The sequence below is a fragment of the Hirundo rustica genome, chromosome 3 (genome assembly GCF_015227805.2).
Source record: "Hirundo rustica isolate bHirRus1 chromosome 3, bHirRus1.pri.v3, whole genome shotgun sequence".
NCBI lineage: Eukaryota > Metazoa > Chordata > Aves > Passeriformes > Hirundinidae > Hirundo > Hirundo rustica.
In genome coordinates this window covers 72,386,808-72,404,202 of record NC_053452.1, presented here as the reverse complement: position 1 = coordinate 72,404,202, position 17,395 = coordinate 72,386,808, and the positions used below count along the sequence as shown (strand labels likewise).

Here is a 17,395-nt window from a genome sequence, read left to right as displayed (position 1 = left end):
CTGCACTGTTACACTTTATTTTCTACTTCTGATGCCTTGAAGAAATTCTGAATCCTCTTCACTACAAAGCCACCTGTACCTAGTTTGTTTGTTTCCTTGTTTGCTTAGGTGAATTCACCCTTTTTTCCTCACGCTGTTGCCAAGCCCAGTAGCTAAAATAACTTGAGGCCAAGGGGAATACATACTTTGTGAGGATCCTGGTAAGAACATCTAAACAGCCAGGTTTTGCCTACAGTATTTAATGTATGGCATAACTGAGAGGTGATGGCTCCTTCCATTGCACATTCTGAAGCAAAGAGTAGCTTAGCAGTGATAAGAGTACCCTGGAAAGGTGATGTAGCCCAGGTTTGTGAAATTTAGGATCAGAAACCTTTAGCTACAGCAGAACTCCACTTGTCTTAACCTCTGTTAAAAGGCCCTTTTTTTGGTCCCCCCTTTTTCTTTTTATTTTTTTTTTCATTAAGGATTGGAGACAACGTGATATTTGTTCCCCTTTCACCTTCTTTGTAAAAGCTAAAGGCCATAAACAAAATTTATTGCTGCTGTAACATCTCAGAGTCCATAACCACAACAAGGAGAGACTTTGTAAGCTGGACAAAGCTTTCTTTTTGATTATTCTTCGTATCTGGCCTGTTAGAGTCCTGCAATGGCTGGGTTGTTGTTTGTTTCTTCTGGTGTTTGTTTTGTTTGTTTGTTTCACTATAGGCTTTCACTATTATTATTTAAATCATTGGGTTTTTTCCCTGAATTGTAACTGCTAATCTGTTTAGGGTACTAGCATTACCACTGTTCTTGATGTCTTGTATTTTGGCAGCAAATAAATGCCACAGTCATGCTGGTGTGATCCTATTGACCTATTTGTTGCACATGTGTATGGAGGAAGACAGTCCTTGCTTCAAAAACCTTGAAATTTAAATGAGCTGGCTATAAGCAGTCAGTGGAGACTACCTGTTGAAAGAGGCAGGGATTTGAACCATCTATAGCACCCAGTGTAGTTGATGCCAGGGGAAGTGGTACTTTCCAAGTGCAATTCATCTCATCCTAGGGAATCATCTGAAGTGTTGGGTTGAATCTTGCCTTCCTGCTGTTCCTCTTCAGGGATTGCAAAGGGATTCTAGCTCCAGTTCTGTAGATGCTTCCCTTAGAAGTCTCTAAGGTGAAGTGAGATGAATTCTGCTTTCAATCATGTTTTTTCATAGCTGAAGCATAGAACAAATTGAACAGATATACCCTGAAAACACAGTGTGGGGAGGCTGATCTATGAGACAGTGTACTCTCTAATGTTCACTTGCCTTTAAAAAAAGGGAAAATTCAAAATTAATTTGAATTAATTTGAATGTGAAAATGTGGGCAAAAACATCTACCCACTTCTGTCTCAGAATTCTTTCACTTAAGTCATAAGACACCAAAAAAGACTGAAATTTGAAATGTTTGAAGTAGCATTGACATTATCACTCAGTGAAAAGCAGTGTCTTTGCTTGAAGGAAAATTAATTTTGAATGCCTAGACAATAAAAAAGGTGCACCTCCAACATGTCTAGTGAAAAGTTTCTTGAAGATTGCTGTTGTACTGTGAGAACTGCCTCCATTTATGAAAGCTTATTCCAACTTCTTGTGTTCATCTCTTTTTATGTTACCAGTGTAGGAGTGTGAGAGCCCAACCTCAGTGCATCTTTTTGTCTGGATCCCATTTGAATGGATTGTTACTCTAATTACTGAGAAGAGTTAGAGTTAGCAAAGATGGGGGGAGAAAAAAGGGAAAAGCTGCAATATGTGTAGACGGGGGGGGAAGAAAAGTCATGACACTGAGGCTACCAGTGTTGGTGGACTTTGTGAGGCCTCCATGATAGACTCATGGTCCCTGTAATTTGCAGTATTGTTGCTGTGGGGACCTTGCTGTGATAATATTTCCCTTTTGGCATTACTGTAGGCCACATTAGTTTTACAACATAAGTGGGAATTCTTTGTAATTGTCACCAGTGGCATTGGCCACTTGGTCACTCTTTCTCAGTCAGCGTGTTGGTGTATGCATGTGTGAGAAAGGGGAAATTTGTGGTCCATGTGCAGTGAAGCTGTGGTTCTGAGCAGCCTGCAGGATTTGGGTTCTCAGACCTTACTTTAATGTATTGCAATACATGTATGTAGTTTTTCCCAGTGTTTAGAGAAATCGGGACTAGAGAGGAGGTTTCTAAATGAAGCTTAGCTGGGATTTTCATCTGACAAGTTCTGGGTTCCGAAATGGTATTTTATGGCAGAGATGCACAGTGGAGAGGCTGGTCTCCTCCTACCCAGCTAAACCAGGGGATGAATTTGTCAGGAGCTGCATTGTAACCAGCTGCAGCTCGCTTTGTAGGAGCTCTTAACACATGCCAAACACAGCATGTTTTGCTCAGTTCTGGCAGTGAGCTGACACAAAAGTATGCTATGCTGCTCTCTAGGAATGACCATGGGGATCTGATGCAGAAAAGATAAAGTACTCTGAAATCACACTTAACCAAGTACTTAGTAACTTGTAGACAAGTCTGTGATTTACAGTAGAACAAATGGAATCAGAACCTAACCCACCATCTCAGAGTAAAGTTGAGTGGAAAAAAGGAAGAAGGAAAAAACTAACTATTTTCTTTTTATTTTTTTTGAACAAGCACTCCCTGTGTTTCTATGTCACCTAAAATAAAACTGGGTAAAGGACTACTGTATGAGTTGTAATTATTTATATAGATAGGAGAATATTCTTTAGTGCGGTGTACATTTAAATATTTTGACCCACAGTTCTTTGGGACAATATTAATAAAGGTGCATGATGCTCACAGGACTACAAGCTAGAGTTATCTTTGGGACCTAGAGGTATTCCCCAATATCTCTAAATATTCCTGCAAGGAGCTCAAACTTGGATACATTTTCAGCATGCTGGATTTGTTTAGCCTGGCACTAGCTTCATGTGGAGATGTGGAGTGTTTTGGGAGTGTTTTGGGGGAGATGGGGAGGTTGACAGCTTGCTCTTTTTTTTTTTTTTTTTTTTTGTGGTTTTGAAATCTTTATACCAAAATGGAAGCAATAAAATAAAGAAAGAAGAAAGGAACAAGGAAGAAATAATTAAGAGTATAACTCCATCTATCTCTCAGTTCTAATTTATGTCCTTTTAGTCCTCTGATACCTTCTGCTAACATCACACTTGTGGCAGGAAAACTTTCTAGTACAGGTGACCTGTGTCAGTAAGTGATCTAGATTTAATCATGTAATAAATAAGCACTACATTGTGAGATTGAAGGTTGACATGAAACATTTCACAGGCCTGGTTTATAGTGCAGGCCTGCAAGTAAACTGTGAGGAAGGGATTTGGGAGCTGCTTAAAATGATGGAGCTCAATGAACCATTGCCACTGGATAAATGGTGATGCTGAATTACACCCTGGGATATGGCTGGTGAAACAGCCATGTATTTGTAGCTCAATTGGCTAAACAGTAATGAGTATTGCAGCATGGATATAACCCTTTGAGAACTTACTTTCCAATGTAGATAAATACGAAGGAGGAACAATTAGAAAAGAAGTGGTTTTGTGTTAAGATGTTACAAATGGTGTTCACCTGTAAGTCTTGAATGTGACCAAAACCATAATTTTCAAATGAAGAAAAACATAGTTCTAAACCACCCGCACGGTGGAAATACAGCCACTTAGGGAAGGGGGGTTGTAATTAAATAATATAATTCTCCCCTGATGAACTGTCATTTAAAACTACTTTGTGTCTGAGTCACACAGAAAATGGTTTTCATATCTGAAGACATTCTGTGGATGATCTGAAGTCAGACTATATTAAGAAAATCTTAAAGGTCTTCTTTAAAAGCTCGTGATCTGCACAAACAGCCACTGAGCTGGTGTGATGCAGGAAGGGATGACAAATGGTGGCATGCCATGGAGGACATTTGAATTAAAGTTACTGGAGAGCTAGTTAGGATGGCAAAGTCACATGACGCTAAGTTACATGATACTAACTTACTTCAAACTTGATATTATATTAATTCCATATCTACTGATTGAATCACATTCAAGTGTATCTAACTTTCACAGAAAAGCCTCCGAGGGCTTGGACCGAGCAGATTTTTGTGAAGGAGATACGAATAATGGGAGTGGTATGGGCTGGGGAGGAGAGCCCTGAGCTAGTACCAACGTGGCAGAAGCAGGTAAAGCTCATGCTTAGCAGATGGGTGGGAAAGCCTGCCAGTGCCTTCTCCTGAGAGTAAGCAAGGCAGGCTGGTTGTCACCGTGCACAGAGTGGACACATCCACTTGGCCAGCACCAGGGACCCGCTTTGGGCGGGGCCTGAACAGCACGGGGGTGAACTGGGGAACAGGCAAACTGAGTCATCCAACCAGGGAAATGGGTGACAAGTTCAGGGAGTTGTAGCCTTTGGCACAAAATGGTGTCAGCCTGTTACTGTCAAACGGTGAAATTTTCCTACTCCTCTTCAATGTAGATTGCATTCACATTTCTGCCATTTTCTAAAGAGGAAGCTGACTCACAAGTAATGCAGAAATTGCATGGTTTACACCAGCTTCTTAGAAATACAGCCTTGCAAAAGGACCTTCCTTGAGGGTGATGTTTCAGCAATTAGAACATGAACACCTCCTCCCTGACTCCCTTTCACCTGGTCTTAGATGGCAAGAATCTCTTCATTCCAATTTTCATTCTTACGTTTCTCATTTTTCAAGCATAGGGCATTGTGTTGACTGTTTGCTCTTTTCTTGCATCATAATTATTTTGTTGGGTGTTCAGTTGCTCTTTCCAGTGATGGAACACCTTTGTTGTCTGAGACAACGTTTTAAACTTAAAATAGAAAGATGGCCATCATTTTGTTCTCTTATGTGAAAATTGCCATATGAAATGAGGTTCCTCTGGCCTACTATCATGTTTCCAACAAGGGCCCATATTTAAGGAGAGACCATAAAAAATAGGGAGGTATAGCTTTCTATCTCTGGCAGTAGTGGTTTAAGCATTCCTTCAGTATGGACAACTAATCTGCAAAAGACAATTAGATGAAGTGTTAAGTACCTGAATTTGCTGGATGCAGCTTTCTTTTGGATCCTCAAGCAAAGCTTGATATTATTTGTGCAGAGATTTATAGAATTAACAGTTTGCATGTTGAGACAAGAGGCTAAAATGGGGATAAACACCACTCTGAGTTATGCTTCCTTACGTAATTTTAGGACTGATATTTGCTGACTGTGCCATAAAAAGACACTAAACTGGCATGAACTGCTTCTAATAGTAACAGCAGAATGCTGAATTTAAAAAACCACAAAAACAACAACAACAACAAAAAACAACAACAAAAAAACCCAAAACCAAACCAAAACAACAACAACAAAACAAACAAACAAACAAAAAAAAAACCACAAAAAACCCCCACCACATTGAGAGCTTTGCAATACACCAGGTACTTTAAGAAGGTTTTATCTTCAGAGGGCTACAAACATTAGGGACAAAGTTTTTCATCCTAGCTCTTTGGAAGTTTTCGCAATGTTTTGGGGTTTCCAGGAGTGAGATAAAATTAGAAAACTAGAGGGCATTGTTGGTAGGGTTAAAAATTAGATAGCTTTTAAAAATAGCTGCCACTTGGTGCTGTGGATTGGAGGCTTGAAAGCTGGCTTGGGGATAGGTCTCTAGGGCAGGAGGTTAATCTTTGCTCGTCTTTCTTTGTGCAGACCCATCCAAGTCTTAAGTCAGAAGCCCCTGAAAAGTGTTACTGCATATATTCATTAGACAGCCCTAGTTAAATCGACATCATCCATCTGTGTTTAAAGGGAGCTCAGCAGTCACAGCCCTCCTGCATAACTAACACACAGTGTGCTTCCAGGACTTGGTCTGTCCAGTCTGATAAGAACAGAATCAGATCTTCAAGAACAAGAAATTTTGGCATGAAAAAATGAAAAGAAAGTGGCTTAAGGGAGAAAAGAGAAAGCTACTGCCACTGCTGGGTATGTCTAGCTCCCAATAGCTGTGAACCACACACTGTGTGTCATGATTTCTTCTCTGGCACAGGGTGTGACTAAACCAGTCTTCTTGAAATGCCTGGTGTAGAACTATGGGAAAGTGTTCCAGAGTGAGAGCAGAAGCAGGAAAACCTCACCTCTTGGAAGACAGCAAGCCACAGCTAGGCTAGCTTCCACCCCCGGATCCAGCATACGGCGCTGGGAGCTGCCTTTCTCAAAAGATACTGGATTTCTCTTCCATAATTCTGTAGCTCAGACAGTCAGGAGCCAGGATGCAGAGCTGAAAGATGCAGACCTACAGTTTGCTCCAACACACAGTGATTGTGTGGTAGAGCAAAGTGTAGAAATGGTTACAGTTGTGCATAACTGTATGTATAATTACATGTATAATACTTGAATTTAAGGTTTTGTCTTTCAGAAGACGTGGAAGAAATCCCATTCAAAATTTTAAATGGAGAGGACATGTTTAGATTTGCAAAACCAAGTGTCTGTAGTTAGATGCAGTCTACAAAGCTTAATTTGACCCAAGGTCAGTTAGGTATTTTGGGATACTCTGGTCCACTGTAATGTGCTGGTTATACGAGCAATTCCTCATTCATTTGAAAGGTCATTTTCTGGTTTCAGACGAGAAAACCAATGTAACTACCAAATTTGTCATAAGGCCACTTAGAGTAAGATCTCTTTTCAGATCCTCCATTGCTGGTGAACTTCCATGACCATGCAGTGTTTCAGCCTGCTCACTTGGGTGCAAGCAGGAATTGGGCTTTGCACTGAGGCCTACAAATCATCAAAACATGCAAAAATATGCTGCCTTTCCATCATGTGTCTTCTGGTGGGTCTTCTCATGTGCTTCAAGTAAATGCGAGTCTGTGCCAGGGAAAGAGCCTGAAACCTGGTAGCCGTGATACCATTAATATCCAAGAGTGATTTTCATCATTGCAAGCTTGTATTAAGAACAGAGTAGAGACTGGAAAAAAGTTTTTTTGTATCTGTTTGTATGCATGTACAGTTAAGAAGAGAGAGGCCCCAAATTTTTCACAGTGTTTATAATAAGAAATCCAAATTAGATGCTGAAGTAAGTTGATTCAATTGTGAAAACATACCAGGAACAGATGAAGTGAGTAGGACGGTGTCGTTTTTATGCAGCCTCCTGTAGAGTAAAGCTGTCCCTGCACAGCAGATGGGTTTCTTAAGTACATACACTGTTTTTGGAATGCAGAATATTTCTCTTTAATCGGATGTCTTCCCTAGGCCTCATGTTTTCTGCCTATTCCACTCTCTTTCATCAAGGGGTGAGCTCTCTCCCACTTACAGTAAACTCTCAGCATGTATTCAGGCCTTTGCCTGCACTGATACCTAATGATCCCCTGCATTCTTACCTGTACTAATGATTACACATACCAGAAGGAATTTAGAAGCACAAAAGAATTGAGAACTTTGCTCAATTTAACAGACATGCATAAATCCGATAGAGTATACATTAAACATATCTCAGTAAATAATTTTCAAAAAATCATTCTATTTCTAAAAAATCATCCTGATATAACTGGCATCTTCTTCTTTAATTCCAATTTGTTTCTCAGTCTTTAATTTCTTACTAGAATACTATTTTCAAGTAGACAAAAATAAACAAAAAAGCTGAAACATTTTCTGGGGCCAAATCAGTAAATACTTAATCTTGTGCTTTGAAAATAGCAGAGAATAGAGCGTTATTTGGAGATATTTTCCCAATTGTGAAAATTTCTGTTTTAAGTTGATACTGTGCTGCTTTCTGCTCATGTTACATGCTATAGCTGTCAATGAACAGGTAACAGACCTGCTCACAGGATAAGCTACCTTTTAAAAAGGTGAAGACTGCCTGTGCTATATTTTATGACAAAAATATTCAGTGTCATTAAATAATTAAACCCCAAATCTTCCATTTTAGGAAAACAATTGCATTACCTTGCCTTTTTTTTTTTTTTTTTTTTTTAAATATATGTTGCACTCCAGCATTACCTAGCAAACCTACTCAAAACATGTAATAAATAGATATACAACACTGAGGACAGATTATAATGGTGATTCCAGATGATGGAAGTAATTGTCATATAGTTTGGCCTGTTGATAAAGATACCAAAAACTTGAAAGCTGGAGAAAAGTGAATTATAGCATAACTGCTAAATCAGATATCCCTGAAACATTGCCTCTGATTTACCACTGGGGATGAATCTGATGCTCTTCAGAAGGAATAAAAGTTCTAGAGCCCTTTAACTTCAAATTAATAAAGACCGTGCGGTAATGTAATTCCAAATTGCTACAGCTGTTTCTTTTATTAGCTGTGGCTTCATGTTTCTGTCCTTGACACTTAAAGATCAAACCTACTTAAATATGAATAATTTAAAATTGAATTTACTTCAGTGTCTTATTTTGCCAAGAAGCTCAGCAGCTCATTATATAAGAGGAATGTGTCATGGAGGTAGTCATCTCCGTAGTGGTGGTGCAGGCACGATGCTGCTCTTCCCGCTGTGCATCCCCCACCCCCAAAAGTGCACCTGTGCTAGTGCATTCATTCAGCAGGTAATGACACACAAGCTGTGTCCTGAAAGAACTCATGGGTCTGTAAGGGCATATTTACACAAGGAAAGGGAGGCTTATTTCAGGAAAAGCATACCAGCTGAAGCCACCCCTGCACAGCGATGTGGCATCCTCCATCCAGAAGTAGCAGGACTGAGTGGGACTTTGCAGTTGCTCCTTCTGCTTATGACAAGCTGCTCGGTGAAGAGACAGTGGAGCTCAAATAGAAATGTTCCTGTAGTGTCCACAATCTCTCAGCCAGGGTCCGAGGAACATATTGCAAGGATAAAAGGTAGGGTGAAGATTAGGAAAAAGCAGGAATAGGGAAACAAACACAGGGAAGATGAGGAAGGAGAGAGATGAGAAAGGACTTAAGGAAAGGGAGATCAGATCATTGAAGAGTGCCACTGTGAGAAGCCCAGATCTTTTCCAGGCTCCAAGTGGTTACCTCAGTGCTGGTGGTTCTGCCACTTTTTAGGGACTACAGAAAAAACTGAATCCCCTCATAGGCACAATCAGGGATTCGACTGAATTTTCCTCCATTTTGAGAGATTGCTGCAAGTCAAAAGCTAAAGCGCAGGGAGCTGAAGCGCAGGTGGTTTGTGAGCTCCTGCTCTGCAGCCTTGGAACAACTATGGTGATCCCAGTGCATCTGAGAGGGTTGACCTGAAATGGGACTTTCTGCAGTATTCTGCTCATTGTATGTTCCTTGTTTATCGAGTGACAAACGTAACACATCAGGAGTTTGTTTTGCAGAACCACCAAATGCAGCCCTCACAGCTGCTCAATTTGAGCTTTGCCTTAAATGCATCAGCTGCTATAAAACAGTAAGTGCTCCATGGGCACTGATATTTCAAATTAGAGTAATACTCCTCTGGAAAATTTTGGCTTTTTTTTTCTTATGCTCCAGAATCCTGTGCATTTTTCTGAGACCAAATAAACCACACAGTTTTCTAGAGACATTGGAAAGTAACTAATGTATGTTTGATCTTAGTGAGAGCCCCAAAATCAATATTTTTTGTGTTCCCAATTTAGCTGGATTTTTAGTAGTGAGTTCAAGTGCTGAATTCAGTAGGCTAAGGAAGAAGAATACAGTGACTTGTATTTCATGCAGCAAAGGAGAAAAGGCCATATAGGAGAACTCACATGTGGGTCTCACAAGAGAGTTTCAGGGAGGAAGTGGAACACTCTGCACAAGGGAGAGCAAAGGTGCTGTGGCCAAGCTGGAGGAATAGTGAGCTAAGATTGGCATTATTTATTGGGAAGAGGGAGCTGGATTTGCTCAGTAACAGAGGAATGGTTAAGGAGGAAAGAATTGTGAAAGTTCACTATGAAATATGGGAGTGAGCTAAACAATTTCTTTTCTTTGATCTCCATTAATTTATTTATCTCCATCATTAATCTTACGATGTTGAGTCTCCTGGCACTAGAGCTTTTGCAATGAATAGCTGAAAGTCCAAAAATTGATTTAAATTGTACTGGTTGTGTATTGAATGGCTGCCTCTACTCTAGAAGTCACTTGGAGTTTTATCCTTTTAGCTGCTGGACAGTTTAAATGCTAAACACTTAATTTACTTTAGACAGCTTTGCAAACAACAGCAAACTACAGACTGCTCAATTAATGTTGCAACAGACTTTGCATCAAAGTTTAACCAGAACGCTTTGATTTCTTTTAATGATAAATGAATATATCCTCGCCAGTATAAAAAGCTGAAATAGTTCAGTGTTTCAAAATCAGTTTCTGATTTGCTGCTGTTTAAAGTTAGTATCTTTGCCTTTTTGTTGTGCTAAGCTAATACTGTAAAACAAAACAATAGAGAGTGTGTGTCAGTGTGTGTCTGTCTGAGATGAGTTACACTACAGAATTAAGCAGTGTTACTTCTTCCATCAGTAGTTGCAAAAGGATTAGAAGTTGTATGTAGCTCACATGTAAGCCTATTAATTTGCCTTTTTAAAGGTTTTGTTTCATTTATGTTCTTTTTCCCTAGTTTTTATAAATCACTTCTTTCCAGTGAGTAAATGAAAAGTCTCTCCTTTCATGTTTATCAGACTAATTTTTTTAAGTTCTTATGTTATGATATATTTTTTTGAAGAATCATGGTTAGCTGGTCTAATAATAATTGTTAGAAATATGTGACTACACCTCCTTTTAATAATTAAAATGTGTAAGCACTTTAGTTTTCTATGTCAAAAAATAATCCTCAGAGTGGATTTAATTTACTTGGTAAATAATTCAATGTGATTTTGTTATTAAATGTGGGAATATCATTACTCACTTCACTAGTGAGAAATTCTAGAATTTTTGTCCTTGTGTTCATTGTGTAGCAAGCAGATTTTACTTGGATCCCAGAAATAATTTTATCAAATTGTTCGTTCTTATTATTTCTGTGTTTCTAACTCCCTGGAGCCTCCTGAAGTTATCTTTCTCCTTTACAATTTTATCCATTTCTCATACACAGAAAAGAAGCATCTGGCATTTTTTTAATGAGAACTGTATGCTCATTGACCAAACAAGGAGCAAGGAATCTGTTGTACGGTTGATTATTGCAAGAAAATGAGGTAGTAGTCTCGCTAATAATAGCTAAAATTTGTATTAACTGATGCTGTTTCATTTTCTGAGTCAGCTAATCTCATACTTCCACCCTTTCTTTCACAAGAAAACAAATTGTGTTTAAAAATGCCTGGTGTAGAAAAATGGTACTTTCAAATGCAGAGATTAGAAACATTTAAAACATACATATCTGTGGTTAAAGATGCCGAGTCCTAATTCTCCCCTGTCTAGAGCTTTCCTTTTTTATCTTTGAAGTTCAGTCATTATTTCATGTCTATGCCATTGGTTTATTTTTGTATCCTACTGAAATTTATTCTGACTGTTTAGATCCAGTCTTTTTAGAATATTTATGAATGCAACTTATCAACAAGTTTACATTTTATGTAGCCTGTGGAGTTGGATTTTGGAATTTGCTTTTTTAGTAGTTCTTTTGTGGAAGAGAAATCTTTCAGGCATGAATTGATAGTCGAGATCTTTTGAGGTCTGTCTGTGCTAACCTATGACCTCTGTTCTTAGGAGGTCAACATCTGAGGGCAGGAGATTAAGGCAGTTAAAAGATTGGAATGGGAACTGGAATGGAAAAATTAGCCAGCACATTTTGGGTGGAAAACATCAAAGTCATCAAACAATTTGCTTATTTTAAACTCAGTTTAAGGGTAACAAGCTAATTGTACTGTGTTTGTTGACGCAAGCAATTTATATTATTTGAGAACATTAGCACTGAAGAATTTTTTTAATTGGAGAAACATGATGCCTCTTCAGTATAAATGCACTACATATTTTGTATTCTAAATGCTTTTGTGCAACATCTTTAGATAATAATTCAGGATCTGCTTATATAGTCCGTGTGCATTTAATTAGCTGTATTGCTTAAAAACAGCAATAGTAAGTGTTGTGGAACCTGAAACTTGCTTGTAGTCTGCTGAAGACCCCTTGCTGTCGTTGGAGAATACAGGTGCTCTCTGCACGGGGGAAAAATTATTCCCGTGTTAAAATTTTCTAACTCCAATGCTTAAAATAATTTGTAAGCACCTCTCGTTTCAGTTTTTGAAATGTGAATTCCTTTCCCATACAAATTTGTGACCAAGACATGTTCTTTTATAGATTATAAATCGACTTACAAGAAAAGACACCATTGTCTCTTTGTTCTTGTCTGACATAGTTCAAAATTCATTAGCGTGTGTTTTTAGAAGAGTGACAACTTCATCTTTCATCTGTGCATTGATTTCAAAAATGTTATTATCTGGAAGAAGACACCTTCCCACATCTGAACAATTATGCAAGTTCAAGGATTTGTGTAAGCAATCACATTTTCTTCTTGCTTGTTTAAAGTGCAAATGGAAGTGGTTTCAGTATCATAGGCAAAAGCCAGACTAGTGTTTCAGCATGCAAACCCGCCTAGCAGGAAAGAAAACAAAAGTTCCAGGTGCCTCTCAGCTCAGGCTCTGACTTACAGTGTATGGATTATGGTACTTCTATAGGTACGGCTGCTAATTAAATTAAAGTACTATAATACAGTTAAACTCAAGAAGACAGCCATGTGTAAACCTCGGTGTAGCCTCCACATGTTTCTATTGTTCTTTGGATAATGAAGGATACGCGATTCAAACCCCTTTGCAAGCTTTTAACTTTACAAACTCTTTCCTCTAAGTGCGAAAACCTTCTTTTCGCAGCTTTTTAGCCCCGATTTTCACCTGAGGGGAAACTGAACAAACTTACCACCGTGATTTCTTGTTCTTTCGTGGAGGGCAAAGAAGGGAAAGCGGGAGTTGCTGCCGTGGCCCGCAGCAGCCCGTGGCCCGCAGCAGCCCGTGGCCCGCAGCAGCCCGTGGCCCGCTCGCAGGGGTGCCGGCGCTGCTCTGTTTCCTCCCTGCCCTGTCGGAGTGTTGGCTGGGGAGGCTGTGCCCGCTGCGGGGTGGCCGCGGCCCGCTGTGCTGCGCGACCCCAGGCGCTGCCGCCCCCGGATGTGCCCTGCATCCTCGCTGCCACGGCCGCTGCCACTGCCGGCGGTGCTCTGCATCCCTGCCAGCGCCACAGGCCTTGGGAAGCAGAGAGCATTTGAAGGGGCAGAACCGGCCCTGAAGGTTATTGTGTCTTGGAGAGCTGTTCCCTCCTTGAATTCTTGGGATAAAATGGGGTAGCTGCTCATCAGCCATTTTGGGATTCCTGCTTGTCAGCACTCTCTTGTGGGTAAATGATTGATGGCTGGAAAGCTAACTCTGTTTTACGGAATGGTTTTGGTTATCCGCTTGTGAATCCTTGTGGAGGAACAGAGGATGTGTTAATTTGTAAAGAAAAAAAACCTTAGCTACAAAGACAGTGTGTCTGACGTGACTTAAGGTAACTTTCTTGTTTGCCTAAGCAATTTCTATACCTTCCTTCAGCTCTGTATGCTTACCAGTAAACTCTTCAATGCAATCCTTCTTAGCCCATATAATACTTCAAATCACTGTAGTTTTTCATTACAGTGGTAGCTGTGATTGTTGGCTATTTGAATTACTAGCGAGCAGTGATACACACGTATTTTTTGATCTGGAGGGCCTGCTCCCCAAGATTTCCTGCTGGATGTGTGTAGCCTCTTGTTTCATGATGTTTGATGATTCAAGCACCGTGTCCATAAGTCTGCTTTTCTTAGTATCTTTTGCCCACCCTTTAAAAGTAATCTATAGATACCTGAGATCTGAAAACTCCTCTAGTGCGCACTCTCAAGGTGCTGGAGGCTTTTCACCCTTTAGTAATTGTAGCATTAGTTCTAAATGTGCAAAGACCTGCCTCCAGGTTTTATGTGCAATAGCTTGCGGGGCAGAGTAGACTGCTTGCTGCGTTTGTGGAAGGGTAATTTTAAAACTCAAAGAAGTTATGCAATTTTTGAACGACTTAGAAATTAATTTGAGTTACTTATGATGAAACCCTGCTTTGTTTTTGCTTGGTCTTTTTGAGAAATAGCTAGGGAATATATCCTCTGTTCCCTCTCATCTTTTCACATCAAAAAAAATGCTGTTGAGATAGACAAAACTGTTTAGAATTACTGCAAATAGTATTTTTCAGGCTTATGTGTTTGTGAAGGTTGAAATTTCTGGCAGTGCAGCTGTGCCAGATTCCTGACTGCAGACCCTGGTGCTCTTGGAATCAGTGTCTCCAAATGGACTCTCTAATTTTCCTCAGCTGAGTCACTTCCTTACTATGAACTGCTTTAAAGAGATTTTTGCTTCTGCTTTGCTTTCTAGGGTTTAGCCTGCACTGCCCCCCTCCTTTTCAAAATAAGAACTCATCAGAAAACACCTTTTGTAGAAATGCAGTTGAGTTCAGAAGATTTAAAAAAACTGGATTATTAACTGGATTTTTTTAAAAAAAACTATTGAGCTTTGTGCTCCTCATCTGTTTCTAGCTGCTGATTTGAATGAGAAGCCAGAAAAAAAAGCATGTTGGTTTTGTTTCTAAGTAGTGGTTGTAGTTGTTTCCAACTGCCCCGAGAACATGAATGTCACCTCAGATAATAGCTATCCATAAAATCTTTGGAAGTGTAAAGTAATAAATAAATCTAAGATGTTATATATAGATTTTCTTCATGACCCACATTTCTTGCTTAATTCTTGCATAAAATACAAATTAGTCAAATCTGAAAGCTTTTGGATTTGTCAGAATAAATCTTTACACCACTGTAATTTTAAGATGCATTTTATAGAAGATTTACTTTAATTGTCAAGAGGAAAAAAATAATTATTAAACCTGTTGTATACACATGTTGTACGCACATATATAGTATATACAATAGATTTATGAAAGGTTGCCTCACTTGCATTGAAGAAAGTGGGTGTCAGAAGAAAGATGACTTAATAAGTTATAAGGTATTAGGGAAAATGAAGCTATAATAATGTAGCTGTGTTAGCTTGCTCTCATTAGGCCAGGTAACAACAGAAGTAAAAATGTCACATGCCCTTTTATCATCTACAGTCTTGCCTATGTAAGAAGGTCAGTTGAGAGTTTCCAAAAACCTGCAAAAAATTCTCGAATTACAGATTCTGGTTGGGACTGTAAGTGAAAATCTATATGAAGGTGGCTTTAGTACTGGAAATTCATTGTGACGCTGTATGCACACTAATACTGTAGTGAAACATCCGGCTGCAATAATGAGACGCCGTGTTGTGAACAGGATTCCACCATGTTCTCTTGCTGTGGTAGCAGGTGGTAAATTTGCTTAAGCTTGCATATTCTGTTACATTGTAGAGCACTGCAGTTTGTGTACGGCGTATAAATCCGTTTTCATTTAGCTTGGAAATGTTTTCTTCAAGCAGCTTCTTATTTAGTCTTAGAAAAAAAAAGATTCCACAGAGACATGTTTATGTTTGTTATTATTACTATTATTATAATTAATTAATGCAAACAAATCTGTTTTTTTTTTTTTTAAACACTTCTTTGTTAAACGATAGTTTAAGTTCTTCAGTTTAAAAATCCTTATTTTCTTGAAGTAGCCAGCCGTGACGGCTGAGATGGTTCATTCCAATCAGTGTGTAAAGGTGAAATCAGTATGTAAATGCTAAATGTGCCTATTAGGAGCAGAATCAGGATGGAAGTGAAGGTGGGGGTGTGAAGAACTGGAGGTGGGAAGGAAATGTGGTAAAAGGGATTACTGGATGTGAACTAGGTAGTTTGTGGGACTAGGTAGCTAGTTGAACTGGGTAGTTTCTGGGTAGCTTGTTTTATTCAGTTTGCTGACTGAATAAAGAGAAGTGGGTGAGCAGTGGTCACCCCTTCATGACAGAGAGAGGGCTGCTTCTGCTCTGATGCTTTCTATGGAGTGATGACTTCCAGTGCTTGTAGACATGTCTTCAGCATGCTTCTGCCTCAAACCAGGCCGTCTGTAGTGCTCACTCTCCTTTTACCCCCATTTCCCCCCAACAAAGCTAGAGAAGCTTCTTTAAAGTGTATGTTTCACATGGTTCAGAGGAAGGGGAGTACCAAACATGGGTCTTCTGCAAGCTGATCAAGAGAGAGAACAGTGCAGGTTGCAGCTGGGTGCCTTGCACGCGTGGTCCAGGATGCATGGCTGGCCAGGGCTCTGCTTGGCTGGGGTGCAGCTCTGTGCTGGGGGTTCACCCCCTTGTAGCACCCAGGAGCACCAGACACTCTGTGCATGGAGATGTCCAGTATCCTTGAAAGCCAGCACATATGAAATTGTGTGGCACAGCTGTGGCTGCACTGAAATCTGGTAATGCAATGGTTTGGTGCTGAACCAGGCTCCTTGTAGGTGTGCTGTGTGTGGAGTCCCAGAGTGCTCCCTCCTGGGAGGGAATGGACCGCACTGGGCTCTCTGTGACAAGAAAGGCACTTATAAAATTTCCCCTCTTGGTTTTCAGACAGGCAGCACTCATGACAGTGCCAAACACAGGCTGAGACTGCTAAGATGGTCAAGCAGTGTGGCCAAGAGTGCTCCTGATGGTGCTGTAATAGACACAGCCCTAGAGACCTTTTTGGCAGAATGTGCCAGTAAGATAATTCTGCATATGCCGCAGTCTCTTTCCACAACGGAAAAGAGCCTCTCTGAAAGAAAGACGAAAATGGGGAAGCTACACAGGTGGTCTTGGCCCAGCCCTAGGCCATACCGTTTCTCAGAGGCATTCAAGACAGATTCCTTCAGATTTTTAAAATTTCTTGCATCAATAAGTATTCTTTAGTGTGCAGTAAATTGACTTCATCTAGGTTATTGTCAGTGTAGGCACTGAACATCCTGAGGTGTTTTTTTTTCCTTTATATATACTTGTAAATCGTATATATGGAATATCTGGGGTGTAAACTTTCATCCACCGGTTCTGTGTCTCATGCCTGTGTCCGTTAATACATAGCTGGGGTTTGGGACTCTCCTCATCACATATTGACATTCCTTGGGGACACACAGCTGGTGTTTAATTATGTCTGATCTAAGTTTTCCAAAACTCTTCCCAACAACTGCAGCAGAATTCTTCAGCCAAAACTGCTAGAGAGGTGCCATTAAGTTGAAATAATGTAAATTTTGGAAAGCAATGCTTTCTTAAGTTTAAAACATACAAGGTTTTTTTAGCTGTTGATTTTTCTGCACCGTGCTGTACAAGCTGAAGTAATGGGAATCTCCAAGGTTCTCGACTGTGTTAACAGATTTTTTCCTGAAGAGGGACTGTGACTTTAAAAAGAAAGGGATGCTGCCCCTGACTCTGAAGCCAGGTCTCTGCCGGGGTGCAGTTTCAAATTACCGTGTCTGGGCAGCTGCCATGGCCCCCCTGCACCCACAGCCAGCCTTGCGGTCCTCTGCCTGCGGGGTCGCCGG

General features: G+C 40.0%; 1 protein-coding gene across 2 annotated transcripts in view; it reads left to right on the top strand.

The window, feature by feature from the left end:
- LIN28B (lin-28 homolog B) overlaps positions 1–17,395 on the top strand; it is an 81,925-nt gene that overhangs the window by 41,582 nt on the left and 22,948 nt on the right. The window lies entirely within an intron of this gene.